General features: G+C 43.5%; 1 protein-coding gene across 1 annotated transcript in view; it reads right to left on the reverse strand.

Moving 5' to 3' along the window:
* ARVCF (ARVCF delta catenin family member) overlaps nucleotides 1-20500 on the reverse strand; it is a 574725-nt gene that overhangs the window by 332428 nt on the left and 221797 nt on the right. The window contains exon 3 of the mRNA XM_044275582.1: nucleotides 10343-10364. The gene's annotated coding sequence lies outside the window, so the exon portion shown is untranslated. The remainder of the gene's footprint in view (nucleotides 1-10342; nucleotides 10365-20500) is intronic.

Raw genomic sequence — 20500 nt, forward strand, 5'->3', positions numbered from 1 at the left:
CCTTAGGCAGGAGTAGTGATGTGCTATACAGAGCTTTTAGCTGAGCAGGCTTAGGCAGGAGTAGTGATGTGCTATACAGAGCTTTTAGCTGAGCAGGTTTAGGCAGGAGTAGTGATGTGCTATGCAGAGCTTTTAGCTGAGCAGGTTTAGGCAGGAGTAGTGATGTGCTATGCAGAGCTTTTAGCTGAGCAGGTTTAGTCAGGAGTAGTGATGTGCTATGCAGAGCTTTTAGCTGAGCAGGTTTAGGCAGGAGTAGTGATGTGCTATGCAGAGCTTTTAGCTGAGCAGGTTTAGGCAGGAGTAGTGATGTGCTATGCAGAGCTTTTAGCTGTGCAGGGTTAGTCAGGAGTAGTGATGTGCTATGCAGAGCTTTTAGCTGAGCAGGCTTAGTCAGGAGTAGTGATGTGCTATGCAGAGCTTTTAGCTGAGCAGGTTTAGGCAGGAGTAGTGATGTGCTATGCAGAGCTTTTAGCTGAGCAGGTTTAGGCAGGAGTAGTGATGTGCTATGCAGAGCTTTTAGCTGTGCAGGCTTGGATAGGAGTAGTGATGTGCTATGCAGAGCTTTTAGCTGTGCAGGCTTAGGTAGGAGTAGTGATGTGCTTTGCAGAGCTTTTAGCTGTACAGGCTTAGTCAGGAGTAGTGATGTGCTATGCAGAGCTTTTAGCTGAGCGGGCTTAGGAGTAGTGATGTGCTATGCAGAGCTTTCACTGAGCGGGCTTAGTCAGGAGTAGTTATGTGCTATGCAGAGCTTTTAGCTGAGCGGGCTTAGTCAGGAGTAGTGATGTGCTATGCAGAGCTTTTAGCTGAGCAGGTTTAGGCAGGAGCAGTGATGTGCTATGCAGAGCTTTTAGCTGAGCAGGTTTAGGCAGGAGTAGTGATGTGCTATGCAGAGCTTTCATCTGTGCAGGCTTAGTCAGGAGTAATGATGTGCTATGCAGAGCTTTTAGCTGAGCAGTCTTAGGTAGGAGTAGTGATGTGCTATGCAGAGCTTTTAGCTGAGCGGGAATAGTCAGGAGTAGTGATGTGCTATGCAGAGCTTTTAGCTGAGCAGGTTTAGGCAGGAGTATTGATGTGCTATGCAGAGCTTTTAGCTGAGCAGTCTTAGTCAGGAGTAGTGATGTGCTATGCAGAGCTTTTAGCTGTGCAGGGTTAGGCAGGAGTAGTGATGTGCTATGCAGAGCTTTTAGCTGAGCAGGCTTAGTCAGGAGCAGTGATGTGCTATGCAGAGCTTTTAGCTGTGCAGGGTTAGGCAGGAGTAGTGATGTGCTATGCAGAGCTTTTAGCTGAGCAGGTTTAGGCAGGAGTAGTGATGTGCTATGCAGAGCTTTTAAATTAACATAGAAGGCTTAGGAGTAGTGATGTGCTATGCAGAGCTTTTAGCTGTGCAGGGTTAGTCAGGAGTAGTGATGTGCTATGCAGAGCTTTTAGCTGAGCAGTCTTAGGCAGGAGTAGTGATGTGCTATGCAGAGCTTTTAGCTGAGCAGTCTTAGTCAGGAGCAGTGATGTGCTATGCAGAGCTTTTAGCTGAGCAGTCTTAGGCAGGAGTAGTGATGTGCTATGCAGAGCTTTTAGCTGAGCAGTCTTAGTCAGGAGCAGTGATGTGCTATGCAGAGCTTTTAGCTGAGCAGTCTTAGGCAGGAGTAGTGATGTGCTATGCAGAGCTTTTAGCTGAGCAGTCTTAGTCAGGAGCAGTGATGTGCTATGCAGAGCTTTTAGCTGAGCAGGTTTAGTCAGGAGTAGTGATGTGCTATGCAGAGCTTTTAGCTGAGCAGTCTTAGGCAGGAGTAGTGATGTGCTATGCAGAGCTTTTAGCTGAGCAGGTTTAGTCAGGAGTAGTGATGTGCTATGCAGAGCTTTTAGCTGAGCAGTCTTAGGCAGGAGTAGTGATGTGCTATGCAGAGTTTTTAGCTGTGCAGGCTTAGGCAGGAGTAGTGATGTGCTATGCAGAGCTTTTAGCTGAGCAGGCTTAGTCAGGAGTAGTGATGTGCTATGCAGAGCTTTTAGCTGAGCAGTCTTAGGCAGGAGTAGTGATGTGCTATACAGAGCTTTTAGCTGTGCAGGGTTAGTCAGGAGTAGTGATGTGCTATGCAGAGCTTTTAGCTGAGCAGTCTTAGTCAGGAGTAGTGATGTGCTATGCAGAGCTTTTAGCTGTGCAGGGTTAGTCAGGAGTAGTGATGTGCTATACAGAGCTTTTAGCTGAGCAGTCTTAGTCAGGAGTAGTGATGTGCTATGCAGAGCTTTTAGCTGAGCAGTCTTAGGCAGGAGTAGTGATGTGCTATGCAGAGCTTTTAGCTGAGCAGGCTTAGTCAGGAGTAGTGATGTGCTATACAGAGCTTTTAGCTGAGCAGTCTTAGGCAGGAGTAGTGATGTGCTATGCAGAGCTTTTAGCTGAGCAGTCTTAGGCAGGAGTAGTGATGTGCTATGCAGAGCTTTTAGCTGAGCAGTCTTAGTCAGGAGCAGTGATGTGCTATGCAGAGCTTTTAGCTGAGCAGTCTTAGTCAGGAGTAGTGATGTGCTATGCAGAGCTTTTAGCTGAGCAGTCTTAGGCAGGAGTAGTGATGTGCTATGCAGAGCTTTTAGCTGAGCAGGCTTAGTCAGGAGTAGTGATGTGCTATGCAGAGCTTTTAGCTGAGCAGTCTTAGGCAGGAGTAGTGATGTGCTATGCAGAGCTTTTAGCTGAGCAGTCTTAGTCAGGAGCAGTGATGTGCTATGCAGAGCTTTTAGCTGAGCAGGCTTAGTCAGGAGCAGTGATGTGCTATGCAGAGCTTTTAGCTGAGCAGGCTTAGTCAGGAGCAGTGATGTGCTATGCAGAGCTTTTAGCTGAGCAGTCTTAGGCAGGAGTAGTGATGTGCTATGCAGAGCTTTTAGCTGAGCAGGCTTAGTCAGGAGTAGTGATGTGCTATGCAGAGCTTTTAGCTGAGCAGGCTTAGTCAGGAGCAGTGATGTGCTATGCAGAGCTTTTAGCTGAGCAGGCTTAGTCAGGAGCAGTGATGTGCTATGCAGAGCTTTTAGCTGAGCAGGCTTAGTCAGGAGCAGCGATGTGCTATGCAGAGCTTTTAGCTGAGCAGTCTTAGTCAGGAGTAGTGATGTGCTATGCAGAGCTTTTAGCTGAGCAGTCTTAGGCAGGAGTAGTGATGTGCTATGCAGAGCTTTTAGCTGAGCAGGTTTTGGCAGGAGTAGTGATGTGCTATGCAGAGCTTTTAGCTGAGCAGTCTTAGGCAGGAGTAGTGATGTGCTATGCAGAGCTTTTAGCTGAGCAGTCTTAGTCAGGAGCAGTGATGTGCTATGCAGAGCTTTTAGCTGAGCAGGTTTAGGCAGGAGTAGTGATGTGCTATGCAGAGCTTTTAGCTGAGCAGTCTTAGTCAGGAGCAGTGATGTGCTATGCAGAGCTTTTAGCTGAGCAGGTTTAGGCAGGAGTAGTGATGTGCTATGCAGAGCTTTTAGCTGAGCAGTCTTAGGCAGGAGTAGTGATGTGCTATGCAGAGCTTTTAGCTGTGCAGGCTTGGATAGGAGTAGTGATGTGCTATGCAGAGCTTTTAGCTGAGCAGGCTTGGATAGGAGTAGTGATGTGCTATGCAGAGCTTTTAGCTGAGCGGGCTTAGTCAGGAGCAGTGATGTGCTATGCAGAGCTTTTAGCTGAGCAGTCTAAGGCCTCATGCACACGACAGTATTTTTTCACTGTCCGCAAAACGGGGTTCCGTTGGTCCGTGATCCGTGACCGTTTTTTCGTCCGTGGGTCTTCCTTGTTTTTTGGAGGATCCACGGACATGAAAAATGAAAAAAAAATCTAAGTCAAGTTTGCCATTGAAATGATAGGAAAAAACGGACACGGATCACGGACACGGATGACAATCTTGTGTGCATCCGTGATTTTCACGGACCCATTGACTTGAATGGGTCCGTGAACCGTTGGCCGTGAAAAAAATAGGACAGGTCATATTTTTTTCACGGCCAGGAAAAACGGATCACGGATGCGGCTGCCAAACGGTGCAGTCTCCGATTTTTCCACGGACCCATTGAAAGTCAATGGGTCCGCAAAAAAAACGGAGAAACGGCACAACGGCCACGGATGCACACAACGGTCGTGTGCATGAGGCCTTAGGCAGGAGTAGTGATGTGCTATGCAGAGCTTTTAGCTGAGCAGTCTTAGGCAGGAGTAGTGATGTGCTATGCAGAGCTTTTAGCTGAGCAGTCTTAGGCAGGAGTAGTGATGTGCTATGCAGAGCTTTTAGCTGAGCAGTCTTAGGCAGGAGTAGTGATGTGCTATGCAGAGCTTTTAGCTGAGCAGTCTTAGGCAGGAGTAGTGATGTGCTATGCAGAGCTTTTAGCTGAGCAGGCTTAGTCAGGAGTAGTGATGTGCTATGCAGAGCTTTTAGCTGAGCAGTCTTAGGCAGGATTAGTGATGTGCTATGCAGAGCTTTTAGCTGAGCAGTCTTAGGCAGGAGTAGTGATGTGCTATGCAGAGCTTTTAGCTGAGCAGGTTTTGGCAGGAGTAGTGATGTGCTATGCAGAGCTTTTAGCTGAGCAGTCTTAGGCAGGAGTAGTGATGTGCTATGCAGAGCTTTTAGCTGAGCAGTCTTAGTCAGGAGCAGTGATGTGCTATGCAGAGCTTTTAGCTGAGCAGGTTTAGGCAGGAGTAGTGATGTGCTATGCAGAGCTTTTAGCTGAGCAGTCTTAGTCAGGAGCAGTGATGTGCTATGCAGAGCTTTTAGCTGAGCAGGTTTAGGCAGGAGTAGTGATGTGCTATGCAGAGCTTTTAGCTGAGCAGTCTTAGGCAGGAGTAGTGATGTGCTATGCAGAGCTTTTAGCTGTGCAGGCTTGGATAGGAGTAGTGATGTGCTATGCAGAGCTTTTAGCTGAGCAGGCTTGGATAGGAGTAGTGATGTGCTATGCAGAGCTTTTAGCTGAGCGGGCTTAGTCAGGAGCAGTGATGTGCTATGCAGAGCTTTTAGCTGAGCAGTCTTAGGCAGGAGTAGTGATGTGCTATGCAGAGCTTTTAGCTGAGCAGTCTTAGGCAGGAGTAGTGATGTGCTATGCAGAGCTTTTAGCTGAGCAGTCTTAGGCAGGAGTAGTGATGTGCTATGCAGAGCTTTTAGCTGAGCAGTCTTAGGCAGGAGTAGTGATGTGCTATGCAGAGCTTTTAGCTGAGCAGTCTTAGGCAGGAGTAGTGATGTGCTATGCAGAGCTTTTAGCTGAGCAGGCTTAGTCAGGAGTAGTGATGTGCTATGCAGAGCTTTTAGCTGAGCAGTCTTAGGCAGGATTAGTGATGTGCTATGCAGAGCTTTTAGCTGAGCAGTCTTAGGCAGGAGTAGTGATGTGCTATGCAGAGCTTTTAGCTGAGCAGGCTTAGTCAGGAGCAGTGATGTGCTATGCAGAGCTTTTAGCTGAGCAGTCTTAGGCAGGAGTAGTGATGTGCTATGCAGAGCTTTTAGCTGTGCAGGGTTAGTCAGGAGTAGTGATGTGCTATACAGAGCTTTTAGCTGAGCGGGCTTAGTCAGGAGCAGTGATGTGCTATGCAGAGCTTTTAGCTGAGCAGTCTTAGGCAGGAGCAGTGATGTGCTATGCAGAGCTTTTAGCTGAGCAGTCTTAGGCAGGAGCAGTGATGTGCTATGCAGAGCTTTTAGCTGAGCAGGCTTAGTCAGGAGTAGTGATGTGCTATACAGAGCTTTTAGCTGAGCAGTCTTAGGCAGGAGTAGTGATGTGCTATGCAGAGCTTTTAGCTGAGCAGTCTTAGTCAGGAGTAGTGATGTGCTATGCAGAGCTTTTAGCTGAGCAGGCTTAGTCAGGAGCAGTGATGTGCTATGCAGAGCTTTTAGCTGAGCAGTCTTAGTCAGGAGCAGTGATGTGCTATGCAGAGCTTTTAGCTGAGCAGTCTTAGGCAGGAGTAGTGATGTGCTATGCAGAGCTTTTAGCTGAGCGGGCTTAGTCAGGAGCAGTGATGTGCTATGCAGAGCTTTTAGCTGAGCAGTCTTAGGCAGGAGCAGTGATGTGCTATGCAGAGCTTTTAGCTGAGCAGTCTTAGGCAGGAGCAGTGATGTGCTATGCAGAGCTTTTAGCTGAGCAGGCTTAGTCAGGAGTAGTGATGTGCTATACAGAGCTTTTAGCTGAGCAGTCTTAGGCAGGAGTAGTGATGTGCTATGCAGAGCTTTTAGCTGTGCAGGGTTAGTCAGGAGTAGTGATGTGCTATACAGAGCTTTTAGCTGAGCAGTCTTAGGCAGGAGTAGTGATGTGCTATGCAGAGCTTTTAGCTGAGCAGGCTTAGTCAGGAGTAGTGATGTGCTATGCAGAGCTTTTAGCTGAGCAGGCTTAGTCAGGAGCAGTGATGTGCTATGCAGAGCTTTTAGCTGAGCAGGTTTAGGACAATATATGCTATGATTAACGTGTAGCCAGACTGGTCATTATGTAATTGTAGTAAAGTAAAGGAACACTGACTAAAGTCAGCAGAATGAGTTCCAGTTCACACGTTCCATCGGTGATTGTGAGCCCAAATAAGCTGCTTCTGAAAAACACAGAACAGGGCGAATCTTTACATTATACCTCATCTCTGTGTAGACTTCACTCTTGGATTTGGCTCAGAATGACTCAAGTCAATCACTGACCAAACACACTTGGGGTCATTTATCAAACTGGTGTAAAGTAGAACTGGCTTAGTTGCCCATAGCAACCATTCAGATTCCACCTTTCATTTTCAAAAGGTTCTCTCAAAAATTAAAGGTGGAATCTGATTGGTTGCCATGTGCAACTAAGCCAGTTCTACTTTACACCAGTTTGATAAATGACCCCAACTGACCATGTCTGCTGTACCTGTGGAAAAAAACAGACTCGCCCACTGCTCCCTTCACTGGTCTTCCAATCACCATCCTGTAAAATTCCTGACAGACAGGATCACATGACCCACTGCAGCCAATGACTGGCCCCAGTGGTGATGTGTCCCTAATCCTAACATTTGGTAACATGTCACCGCTGAGGCCTGTCATTGGCTGCGGCAGTGCACACGACCCCGTCTGTCTGGAGGTTTACAGGATAGAGACCGGAAGGGAGTCACAAGGGAGCAGTGGGGAGCAGGTGAATATAGCTTTTTCTACAGGTTCAGCAGGATGGGGTTAAACTTTTAAAACCCCTTTAACCATAAGTGAAAAAAAAAAAAACTTTTGCTAAAAGATCTTACAATATAACTTGTAACTTCAACTTGTCTCTCCAATACTGAATACTTATCAAAATGAGTGTAAATTAGGTGGAGTCTTATTGATTGCCATTGGCAAGTTCTTCTCTTTTTGACTTTGCAATAGATTTGATAAATGTCCTCTACTGCCTCGGAGGCAAAGATGGGTGGGGGTACCCTGACTAACCTTGACTAACAGCTAACACCTTGAAAGTTGCAGGATCAGAATTTGTCAGATTTGCAGTATGCCATTTAAAATTCTGTCAAGTGATTCTCCTGTCTCCATAGCAACTACAATCTGATATTTATTAGGTAGCAATGAATGTAAAAAGCTACAGTGTGTAGCCTGCTGCTAAGGAGAAAACGAGAAGCAACTAAGAATTTAAAAAAAGGAATGCGGCAAATCTCCATTTTCTATGTGGTGGTCAGGCTGCACATCCCTAGCAACCATTCATTCTCAAATTAGTCAGAACTCCTCAATCAAATTCTGCTAAAAATCTATTTAGTTGTAGTGCCTCTTCACTTGCAGAATACAGAAACCTTATAAAAGAACCTGATGCTATATCAGATAATATAAATGATCTAATAAATATGCTGCCCTGAACACGGAGATCATAAGACAAGCACTTCATCCAAAAATAGGTTCAAATGCACAGTCTTCTTCTATGCCTATGTTGTAAATCCTTAGGGGAACATTTACTAAGACTGGCGATTTAGACGCCGGTCTTAGTCCATGTCTGCATCTGTTTGATGCGCCTAAGTTATGTAGAGGCGCTGTCAGTGGTGCGACTTGCCTAAATCTACAGCTAGTGTAGCTAGAGTTTAAAGTAATTTTCTACGCCAAAACCAGGATCAGACGAGCTTGCCCCCTTCCCACGCCATGCCCCTTTTCTCAGAACCGGTGAAAAAAGGAGAAAGTGGTATACACAGGGAAAAAGGAGCAAGATTTTGTCGCAAAGGTGGCACATATTTTTTTAATAAATGACCCCCTTAATGTAGAAACAAAAATATTCCTTGACTTTTACTACTCGCTGGGGTTAAAGCCAGGCCAAGCCAGTTTTTGCTTTCTTTCTCCCCGCCTTACTCTTTTACTTTTCCGTTCACATAGCTGCATGGAGGGCTTGTTTTTTGCTTTTGTAATGGCACTATTTAATTTACCATATCTTGCATTGAAAAACAAGAAGAAAATTCTTTGTAGGGTCAAACTGGAAAATAACTATTCCATCATTGGTTTTTGGGTTTTGTTTCTACACCATTCAGTGTTCGCTAAAATGAGATGACTTTATTCTGTAGGTTAGGATGACTACAGTAATGACAAATTCATATAAAAAACATAACCTCAATTGCTATTTGAGGTGGGTTTTTGGCTACCCAAAGCTTTGCGCTGTCATATCGAGTCTATGTTTTAGGGAACTGTGTGCAGGCTCTTTTTTGCGGGATAAGATGTAGTTTGCATTGGTACCATTTTGCAGTACAAGTGATTTTCTTAATTACTTTTGCACTATTTTTCTTGGGTGGGAAAAGTGACCAAAAAGACAAATCGGCTATTTTTTATTTTCCTTCTTGTTACATGATACATACCGTATTTTTATATTTTATCTTTTTTTTGTTTTAATATTTTAGACATTTTTGGATGCACCACACATTTTAGACATTTTTGGATGCAAACACCAATTGCAGTATGTTTATTTTTTTTGTTTATTACTATATGCAAAACTGAGAAAAGAGGTGATTTGATTTTTTTAAACCTTTTTTTACATTTTATATTTGCATTTTTAGTCCTCTTAGGGGACTTGAACATGTGATAATTTGATCGCTTCTAGTCCACTTTCTCCTGCATTCAATGGTGGGTTAGCATGCTCTGTATCTTCCCTGATTCTTTTCTCCTCTCAGTATCGATGTAGTGATCTCATAGTGATGCAGGTGAAGCAGCCCAGACATCTTTTATTCATTCATTCATCCCTACTTCTAAATTCATAGAAATACAGAACTATATATCTCACTCAGTGAAGAAGGAAATTGTGAGAGCATTACATACTATATGTATCTATGAGGCTATACCGAGGGACAATTTTTTAATGCATGGGAGGAAGGGGTTAACAAGGGCTAACAGCTGTGCGTCCTGGGGGGATGCATGTTCAGGATGAGTGTGCACACCCACCTAAATGACAGAAAGTACTACAGATAAGTGAGCAAAAGAATTTAAAAAAAGAGTTTTACATTTCTGTGATAATCCCTGTAAGCATTAGTGCAGGCAAGTCTTAAAAGGCAGTTTCCTATGACAGGCCTGAAAGCCTTAGTAAGACAATATGCTGCTACAGTAACCAATCGGAGAACAGAGGGAACCCTTTTCCTCTGTCTAACCACTCCGATCTCCAATCCCGGTCACTGCGGATGGGGTTCAGCTGTTTTACACAGCCAGGATCTGCCGTGTATGGAGAATGATCAGCTCTGATATTAAACATCAAGAAAATAGTAAAATTTAAAAAAAATATTGGAATATTTTAAAACTAGATGAAGACATTAAAAATTTCATCACCGAACATCCTACAATAACATACAGAAGAGGACCAAATTTAAGGGAACAGCTTGTACATAGCCAAGTAAAAACCACATGGCTAGCCAAAAAGGGCTCTTACCCATGTGGAAATTGTCAATTTTGTAGCAAATTGGTAGCATGTAAAGATTTCGAAAACCCAGTCGACAACAAAAAATATGAAATTACCCAATACATAAACTGTAAAACTACAGGGGTAGTTTATGCCATTCAATGCGGCTGCCCCAAAATATATGTGGGTAAAACCATACAAGAACTCCGAAGAAGAATATCCAAACATCTTAGCGACATCCACCTTAAAGCAGATACCACACTAGCCAGACATATACAAGCAGAGCATAGTGGCAAAATTGACAGCTTAAAAATATGGCGCATAACAAAAATAAAATCCGGCCCAAGACAGGGAGAAACCCGCTGGATATATAGACTAAAAAGCCTCTCCCCCCTGGGACTGAATGAAGGTTTTACTTATGCATCCTTTTTATAAAAGTGGCATCATAAATACAAATTTACCAAATAAATAATAAGATTTCATAATCTGACCACCTAGAACCAAACAATAGATTAGTGACGAGTCATAAAAGAATAAAAATAAATATAATAAACATAGAAAAAATTATTACCTCCTCGTAGATCCAACAGAACCTGAAAAAATAGGAGAAAAAAATAAAAATTTAGAAAATACTAAATAAGAACAATAAATAATTAATTAATAATATATAAAAAAAATTACAAACAAAATAATAAATAATAAAAAATAAATACAAAAAGGAATAAATCTGAGAAACCGCAAATAAGTCATGTCATAACTGTATAAATAAAAATTACTTTAGAATTGAAAAAGCTAGATAAGAAAGGACGCCAGTATTAAGAAAAATATCAGCCAGAAAAATCACATACTAAAAACTATGTGTGTGAGCATGCGCATGAGAGAAGAATAACAAAAGTCATAGCAGAGACCAAAATCAACGCAAATCTATATAAGTACCAGAGCATGCGCTGAGCTACAAAGTGTCTTCCTCTTAATATAAGTGTGGAGACATGCGCAAGATCAGGCGCACACCGCGAGAAAAAAAGTCATCGTATTAAAAAAAAAAAAAAATCATCCGAATAAAAATTAAGCTAATAAGAAGATCGCAAGCATCATTCGACTATATCTAAATAAAAGTATAGATGTTCGCCCATATTTGAGGCAAATACAGATCGCACTTGAAAATAAACCTAAGTGCAGTGACATGCGCGAGATTTTAGATCACATCGCGATAATAGGTACGTCACCACAAAGGAGTATCCAAGTTAAAAAGTAACAAATCGAGTGAATTGTTACTCAACACATGCCAATAAGGAGCCAAATAACTAGTCAGCACCTATCGCGTCACCAACAGGAGGAAATAAATAGACCCCACTTAAATCATATTGTAGACTGCCCGATCCCCTGAAGACGCCATGTATATGGCGAAACATGTCGAGGGGCAGTGTATAGGGTTTTAAGCTACTCGATACCTCCTAAAAGTGTGATTGTAGGCAGACGCCAAAATAAATATTAGATACTACTGGAGCAAGCGCGCTGCCACCAGGCTACCAAAATTAAAGCACAGCTAAATTAAACAGCACACTAGAGGGTCTAGTAGACAGTTTTAATAGTAGGTTAGATAGAAATAAGGTATCACTAAGTATAAAAACGACTAATAAAAGTTATATTTTAATGTTAAAAGTGCACATGTCAAGAGCAGGCAAATCAGTAGTCTTGTACTAAATGTAAAAAATGATCAGCTCTTAAGCCCGCTAATTAGGCCCCTTTCACACGGGCGTTGCGGGAAAAGGTGCGGGTGCGTTGCAGGAACATGCGTGATTTTTCTGCGCGAGTGCAAAACATTGTAATGCGTTTTGCACGCGCATGAGAAAAATCGGCATGTTTGGTACCCAAATCCGAACTTCTTCACAGAAGTTCGGGCTTGGGATCGGTGTTCTGTAGATTGTATTATTTTTCCTCATAACATGGTTATAAGGGAAAATAATAGCATTCTGAATACAGAATGCATAGTACAATAGCGCTGGAGGGGGTTAAAAAAAATAAACATTTAACTCACCTTTATCCACTTGCTCACGCAGCCCGCATCTCTTCGGTCTTCTTCTTTGCTGTGTGCAGGAAAAGGACCTGTGGTGACGTCACTCCGGTCATCACATGGTCCGTCACATGATCTTTTACCATGGTGATGGATCATGTGATGGACCATGCGATGACCGGAGTGACGTCACCAGAGGTCCTTTTCCTGCACACAGCAAAGAAGACAGAAGAGATGCCGGCTGTGCGAGCAAGTGCATTAAGGTGAGTTAAATTATTATTTATTTATTTTTTAACCCCTCCAGCGCTATTGTACTATGCATTCTGTATTCAGAATGCTATTATTTTCTCTTATAACCATGTTATAAGGGAAAATAATAATGATCGGGTCTCCATCCCGATCGTCACCTAGCAACCGTGCGTGAAATTCGCACCGCATCCGCACTTGCTTTCAGATGCTTGCGGTTTTCACGCAACCCCATTCATTTTTATGGGGCCTGCGTTGCGTGAAAAACGCACAAAGAGGAGCATGCTGCGATTTTCATGCAACGCACAAGTGATGCGTGAAAATCACCGCTCGTGTGCACAGCCCCATAGAAATGAATGGGTCCGGATTCAGTGTGGGTGCAATGCGTTCACCTCACGAATACTCGCCCGTGTGAAAGGGGCCTTACACTTCTCATGCACTGTATGGAGGTTAAAGGTGTTGTCCACTCTGAACAATAGTTTTATTTATTTTTTTCAATCCCCCAAGAGCAGCTGATCAGAGTATTCCACTGCTGCAACCATACAATCAGCTGTAATCTGTGAGGGAACCCAGCAGGAAATGTTCAATTCCCCTACAGTGTCCTGCAGAGTGAGAAACAACCATTGTAACCACTGCAGTTGAAATATGAAGGGGACTCCGACATATTAAGTCAGAATTCCTTACTAAGGTATTTCATGGGTTTTCTAAACCAAGCAAATCCTTTAATTTAGGGATTAAATTGCGTGAGCAATTCATCACAAATAGTAATTTGCTAAACCGAAGCACATGCTACCATAGGACAATATAATAATAGCATAATGTAACTTACAACCCCTGAAAGTTGTTAAGAAAATGAAATATACTCAGTCTAGTTATCTAAACCTTTTATCGGTTCTAAGCACATGGAGTACAGACCCCATATACTTTCTATGTATCCGTACTCCACAAGCCGAGCAGAGCACTCTGTGCAGCCTTTCCGCACCTTCGTGTTTAGGATGCCTTTAATGAAAGGTCATATACGATTGTTGGCTTGTTAACATGATAAATATATTGTTAGTCTCTGTGTGTATATGCGTGTACCATATATGTTTGTGTGCTTTCTTGTAAATGATGTGTGGCCTACATAAATAGAGATAAAAATTAGGAAGCCGAAATACTTTCAAGTACCATATGGTCACAAAAAGTAGAACAGGCCTAGAGCAATTATTCCAAAAAATACTGCTAGTACTGCGATGAAGCAGGTATGAAATGGTTAAATTACAAAATAGTTGAATAGGTTTGGTGTGGTGACTGTTCATTTGTCTGAAGGGCAAATGCCACATTCCATTTCACAGGTTACTGCTGATTAACTGGCACAGATTCTCACAAGCCTTGGGCATCTTTACAAAATGAGCATCCAACAATTAACTCTTTCACCAAGCAGTGAGGTGTAAAATCTCCGAAATATAAAAAGGACGACGCTGTTTGTATATAAAGAATTGTTGATTGAAAGCTCCAGAGGCTGACATTTCCTCAAACTTATATATATATTATATATATATAGATATATATAAGCATGTGGCAGATAAAAGTAATATTAGTATTTAGATATACATGAAGTTGTTTAAAAGAACTTTTTACTTGTACTGTAATCCAGAACTATAAAATTCTGTTCCTGATTTAGGCTTTGGGACCCTTGGTACCACTGGGAAGAGGTTGGTTGGCTAAGTCAAGGTAGAGATGCTTAATTAATTTCAAGCATAGATGGTTGAACAGGGTAAAGATTTTTTGCATGTCCATTTAGTGAAAAAAGGCAAGTTTTACAACAACATTTTAAGGCCAGTAAATGATGTCAGCTAGTTTTTTGCCAGCACTGCAAGCTCTTAGGCTCCCTAGAGATTCCAGTTTCTGTACACAACATACATAACAACCATCATGCAATGATATTACATAAAGCCCAGTCCAGTGGTGTAGCTATCAGGGAAGCAGGGGAAGCGACTGCTTCGGGGCCCGAGCTCAGAAGGGGCTCCAGAGCAGTACTGAATGTTTTCATTAGCTCTAGGGCTGCCCCTACTTACAATCAGTGATGGTCAGTTTGCATTGTTCGCCCGCAAACATATGCGGGCGGCCATATTTTTTCACAAGTCCAGCGAGGCACAGGTAAGCCCTTACCTGTGCCTGTATGAGTGTGTCCATGTATGTGGTGAGTGCGTGTATGAGTTTGTCCATGTATGTGATGAGTGCCTGTATGAGTGTGTCCAGGTATGTGGTGAGTGCCTATATGAGTGCGTCCATGTATGTAAGTGCCTGTATGAGTGCGTCCATGTATGTGGTGGGTGTCTGTATGAGTGCGTCCATGAATGTAAGTGCCTGTATGAGTGCGTCCATGTATGCGGTGAGTGCGTCCATGTATGTGGTGAGTGCCTGTATAAGTGCGTCTAAGTATGTGGTGAGTGCCTTTATGAGTGCGTCTATGTATGTGGTGAGTGCCTGTATAAATGCGTCCATGTATGTGATGAGTGCCTGTATGAGTGTGTCCATGTATGTGATGAGTGCCTGTATGAGTGCGTCCATGTATGTGATGAGCGCCTGTATAAGTGCGTCCATGTATGTGATGGGTGCCTGTATGAGTGCGTCCATGTATGTAAGTGCCTGTATGAGTGCGTCCATGTATGTGATGAGCGCCTGTATAAGTGCGTCCATGTATGTGATGAATGCCTGTATGAGTGCGTCCATGTATGTGATGGGTGCCTGTATGAGTGCGTCCATGTATGTAAGTGCCTGTATGAGTGCATCTATGTATGTGGTGAGTGCGTGTATGAGTGCGTCCATGTATGTGATGAGTGCGTCCATGTATGTGGTGAGTGCCTGTATAAGTGTGTCTAAGTATGTGGTGAGTGCCTGTATGAGTGCGTCTATGTATGTGGTGAGTGCCTGTATAAGTGTGTCCATGTATGTGGTTAATGCCTGTATGAGTGTGTCCATGTATGTGATGAGTGCCTGTATGAGTGTGTCCATGTATGTGGTGAGTGTGTCTATGTATGTGGTGAGTGCCTGTATGAGTGCGTCCATGTATGTGGTGAGTGCCTGTAAGAGTGCGTCCATGTATGTGTTGAGTGGGTCCATGTATGTGGCGAGTGCCTGTATGAGTGCGTCTATGTATGTGGTGAGTGCCTGTATGAGTGCGTCTATGTATGTGGTGAGTGCCTGTATGAGTGCGTCCATGTATGTGGTGAGTGGGTCCATGTATGTGGCGAGTGCCTGTATGAGTGCGTCTATGTATGTGGTGAGTGCCTGTATGAGTGCGTCTATGTATGTGGTGAGTGCCTGTATGAGTGCGTCTATGTATGTGGTGAGTGCCTGTATGAGTGCGTCTATGTATGTGGTGAGTGCCTGTATGAGTGCATTTATGTATGTGGTGAGTGCCTGTATGAGTGCATCCATGTATGTGGTGAGTGCGTGCATGAGTGCGTCCATGTATGTGGTGAGTGCCTGTATGAGTGCGTCCATGTATGTGGTGAGTGCCTGTATGAGTGCGTCTATGTATATGGTGAGTGCCTGTATGAGTGCGTCTATGTATGTGGTGAGTGCCTGTATGAGTACATCCATGTATGTGGTGAGTGCGTGCATGAGTGCGTCCATGTATGTGGTGAGTGCCTGTATGAGTGCATCCATGTATGTGGTGAGTGCCTATATGAGTGCGTCCGTGTATGTAAGTGCCTGTATGAGTGCGTCCATGTATGTGGTGGGTGCCTGTATGAGTGCGTCCATGAATGTAAGTGCCTGTATGAGTGCGTCCATGTATGCAGTGAGTGCGTCTAAGTATGTGGTGAGTGCCTGTATAAGTGCGTCTAAGTATGTGGTGAGTGCCTTTATGAGTGCGTCTATGTATGTGGTGAGTGCCTGTATAAATGCGTCCATGTATGTGATGAGTGCCTGTATGAGTGTGTCCATGTATGTGATGAGTGCCTGTATGAGTGCGTCCATGTATGTGATGAGCGCCTGTATAAGTGCGTCCATGTATGTGATGGGTGCCTGTATGAGTGCGTCCATGTATGTAAGTGCCTGTATGAGTGCGTCCATGTATGTGATGAGTGCCTGTATAAGTGCGTCCATGTATGTGATGAATGCCTGTATGAGTGCGTCCATGTATGTGATGGGTGCCTGTATGAGTGCGTCCATGTATGTAAGTGCCTGTATGAGTGCATCTATGTATGTGGTGAGTGCGTGTATGAGTGCTTCCATGTATGTGATGAGTGCGTCCATGTATGTGGTGAGTGCCTGTATAAGTGCGTCTAAGTATGTGGTGAGTGCCTGTATGAGTGCGTCTATGTATGTGGTGAGTGCCTGTATGAGTGCATCCATGTATGTGGTGAGTGCGTGCATGAGTGCGTCCATGTATGTGGTGAGTGCCTGTATGAGTGCATCCATGTATGTGGTGAGTGGGTCCATGTATGTGGCGAGTGCCTGTATGAGTGCGTCTATGTATGTGGTGAGTGCCTGTATGAGTGCGTCTATGTATGTGGTGAGTGCCTGTATAAATGCGTCCATGTATGTGATGAGTGCCTGTATGAGTGTGTCCATGTATGTGATGAGTGCCTGTATGAGTGCGTCCATGTATGTGATGAGCGCCTGTATAAGTGCGTCCATGTATGTGATGGGTGCCTGTATGAGTGCGTCCGTGTATGTAAGTGCCTGTATGAGTGCGTCCATGTATGTGGTGAGTGCCTGTATGAGTGCGTCCATGTATGTGTTGAGTGGGTCCATGTATGTGGCGAGTGCCTGTATGAGTGCGTCTATGTATGTGGTGAGTGCCTGTATGAGTGCGTCTATGTATGTGGTGAGTGCCTGTATGAGTGCGTCCATGTATGTGGTGAGTGGGTCCATGTATGTGGTGAGTGCCTGTATGAGTGCGTCCATGTATGTGGTGAGTGCCTGTATGAGTGTGTCCATGTATGTGGTGAGTGCCTGTATGAGTGCATCCAGTCAGTTGTAGCTACGCCCCTGGCCCAGTCTCTTGGTTCAATGACGCATTGCTCAATGCTTTACCCTCTAATTAGTTCTCTAAGAATCATATACACAAATAAAGACATTACAGATATTGTTCACTCTTTTTAAGTGTACACAAATATAGATACATGAAATCTGAGTAATTGTCTGTAGTGGAGATTCTTTCTCAGCATAATACCATGGAGTCCAAAAAAGAGAACGTAGTGGGGAACTGTTCATTCACACACAGTATCACATAGTTTCCCATACACGTCCTGTCCTGGAATGCTTGTATAGGAGTGCTAATCCCACCGAAAATGTTGCAAATCTAGCAGGCGGGTACACGGATGTATCTCTACCAGACAAGAGTCCCACTGAGAGAGCATAGTTTTGGCATAAATATTAATGCTGCATGCTGTACTATTTTGGTCAAATGTGACAGAACTGCTGCAAGAGGAGCCTCTGATGGCATTGTGAAAACAGCCTGAAAATGGGTCTTTTACATTGATATTAGGTCATCAATATTAGATTGGTGGGAGTCCAATTTCTGACATCTATGTTGATCTGCTGTTCTGCATTAGCTCGAAAGCCAGAAATAGGTGCTGGAACTACATACTTCTGTCCACTGTGTAGTGGATGGAGCTGGTTACTGCAGCATCCTAGAGATGGGCCATCAATATAAAAATCCTGGAGAACCCGAAGCGGGCCCTTACTATCAAAAACATCTGATATGATTCGGAAATTTTCCCAACCATTATTGTCCTGGGCATGCAAAATGGCTGTTTTTTAAAATGATGATGCTCCCAGTTATACTATATACCTTCTGCACTGTGGTGATCCCGATACCCGCTGCCTTTTTAAAAAATCTTTGCAAAATTTTTCACCGACTGTCTAGGCCGGCAGAGAGCCCAGAATCCAGTTCTTTACGATGAATAGACCATGGGCCAAAGGGGGTATGAGTATACCAGATATAAGGAAGTACTACTGGGCTTGTGTCCTCACGCAAATGAAGGACTGGTGGACACATGACAACAACATGAGGTGGGTGACCTTGGAAAAGGCTACCTCCCCCACTCCTCTTATCGCGCAGTTAAATTTACAACACCAAAATATTCAGAGGAATCATATGTCACTCTCTAGTGTAAAGGCCTCAACTACAGAATGGAAAAACCTCCTCTCATATTTATCTACTTTACCTAAAATTACTATTAAGAATCTCACTTTGCTATACCTAAATGTATGGATCCCAGACCTGCATTTAGAGAATTGGCTGGCAGCAGGTATATCCAAAATTGCCCAACTATTCGAAGGCACATCCCTGTATCTCCTAACACAACTGTGAAAACCTCCCTTTGTCCTTAAATGGGAAGAGGAATTGAGGGTGGTACATTCGATGGAGGACTGGTATTTGGCCTTCCTTATCGTAAAAAAGATATTTAAAGGTGCTACGAACTGGGAGACGACAATAAAATACTTATCCGCTGGTACCTTACATCAACACACATTTTCACAAGCTTAATCACTCATACTGCTCTTCAGTACATACAAACATGTCTGGTGGGAATTCCCCTTATTGTCCACATTCTGGAACGCCGTGTTGCTTCTCCTACAGAAGGTAGTGAGACAGCATATCTCCAAGTCCACATCTCTAGCCCTTTGCTTTGTGGGTCTCATAGATCTTCCGCCACAGATTAGGACAGTTTGTGGCCAGATCATTCTGGCCCCCCGATTATCTGTTTGAAGAGACCACGCCAGGAGCGCCACGAGTGCTGCAGCCTTTTCATTCCATACCAAGCCATACATTGTATAGTAGCTGTGCTTAGTATTGCAGCTCATTCCTATTCACTTGAGGGCCTTGCATAGCTGACAAACCGTTAATTATCATTTAGTCATCTATTAGCCAAAACTAAGATCCCTCATCTACTGTTCATGTACCACCTGCACAAATATAATTTCATTAACTTTAAGATATTTTAATCATGCAGCGTTCCTCTGCATCATGGTTGATGAGCAGTGATTGGCCACAGAGGCACATGTGACCCGTCTGAAAGTTTACAGGCCAGGGATCGGCCACAATATTGGCCTTATTGACTGGAAGTTAAGCAAACGAGTCTGACCTACAGCGGTATGTTTGCTCAGTGCAGCACATACTATATTATTGTTTGACTTTTTTCTTTTGGCACATGAATTGTCAGTTTCTTGACGATATACACATATTCTTGACTGTAACCCTTAGCTATTAGACAGTTTGCTGAAAAAGGGAACGATCACAAACATGTAGAGAAGAAAACACATACATCAGTCCACGCTGACAACTCCAGGATCAAGCAATATTTCTTTTCCAAATGTCACATGTAAAACTGACATTCTTAAATGCCACCAGTCGTTAGAAAATGACACAAGACAAGCACAAGATGTTGGTAAATGAATCCCAGTAGGACCCGGGTCAAGTCTACAGGTATGGAGATTCACCAGGAGGCATCGTGTCCTAATCATTTTTAATGACAGCAAGCTCGAAAGCTTAGAAAGGGAAAGAAAAATATCAAGTTGTTGTCCAACTGAACCAGGGTCACCGAAGAGATGATTGATAGTTCTCATTTTTCTTAACATGACAACTCAACACAGAGCATATTAAAAATGTATTCCCAGCATCTGGGCGCTTGTCACAACAGGTGGGTACATACAGCTTTATGCAGTTTTTTCTGATTCATGTGAACTAAAACACAACATAACGATTTCACTCAGTAATACTCTACAAGGTACAAGGCATGCTACCACACTGTTACCAGCAAGGGGAGGTAGTGGACCATCTCACCATTCTGCAGCATTGCATTGATTTCTATGGACAGCAAGGTCCTTTCTGCTCTGATAAATCATACTCAATGGGATCTGAGAATCAGAAAATATTCCATTATATAGGTTTCTTAGGCCTCTTTCACATCAGCGTTTGTTATTTCCGTTCTTCTGCTTCGTTGAAATAAAGGACCTACCGGATTCAGCACATAACTGAGGCAAATGGTGCCAAACAGACCCTATTGACTATATTGGGATCCCTGTTTGGTTTCTATTTGGGAAAATGCTTCTTTAGCCTAGAAAAAAGAACCGCCCGCCCATTTTTTCAACTAATTTTGTGACAGAGGCCTCAAAAGGATCCTCCAACACATGAACATAACCTTAGTAATATCTAATTCTGGAAAAGCTGGGTGACAACCACTGCTCCCTCCTAGCTGTGTTCTCTGGAATTGAAAGAGTTAAATATTCCAAACTCTGCAGCAGGAAAAGCCGTTATTGGGCGCTCATTAATTCTCGTTAGCAAGTTGTTTTAACCCTCTCCATTCCGGAGCGCACAACAATTATGGCCACCATTGGGGCTCCCCGTATCACCCAGTTTTGTGTTCTCCCTGTGTTTGCATGGGTTTCCTCCAGGGACTTTCATCCTACACTCCTAAGAAGTACTGATAGGGAGCTTACTGTAAGTTGTGAGCTCCACTGGGGACAGCA

Source organism: Bufo gargarizans, chromosome 1, assembly GCF_014858855.1.
Source record: "Bufo gargarizans isolate SCDJY-AF-19 chromosome 1, ASM1485885v1, whole genome shotgun sequence".
NCBI classification, from domain to species: Eukaryota; Metazoa; Chordata; class Amphibia; order Anura; family Bufonidae; genus Bufo; species Bufo gargarizans.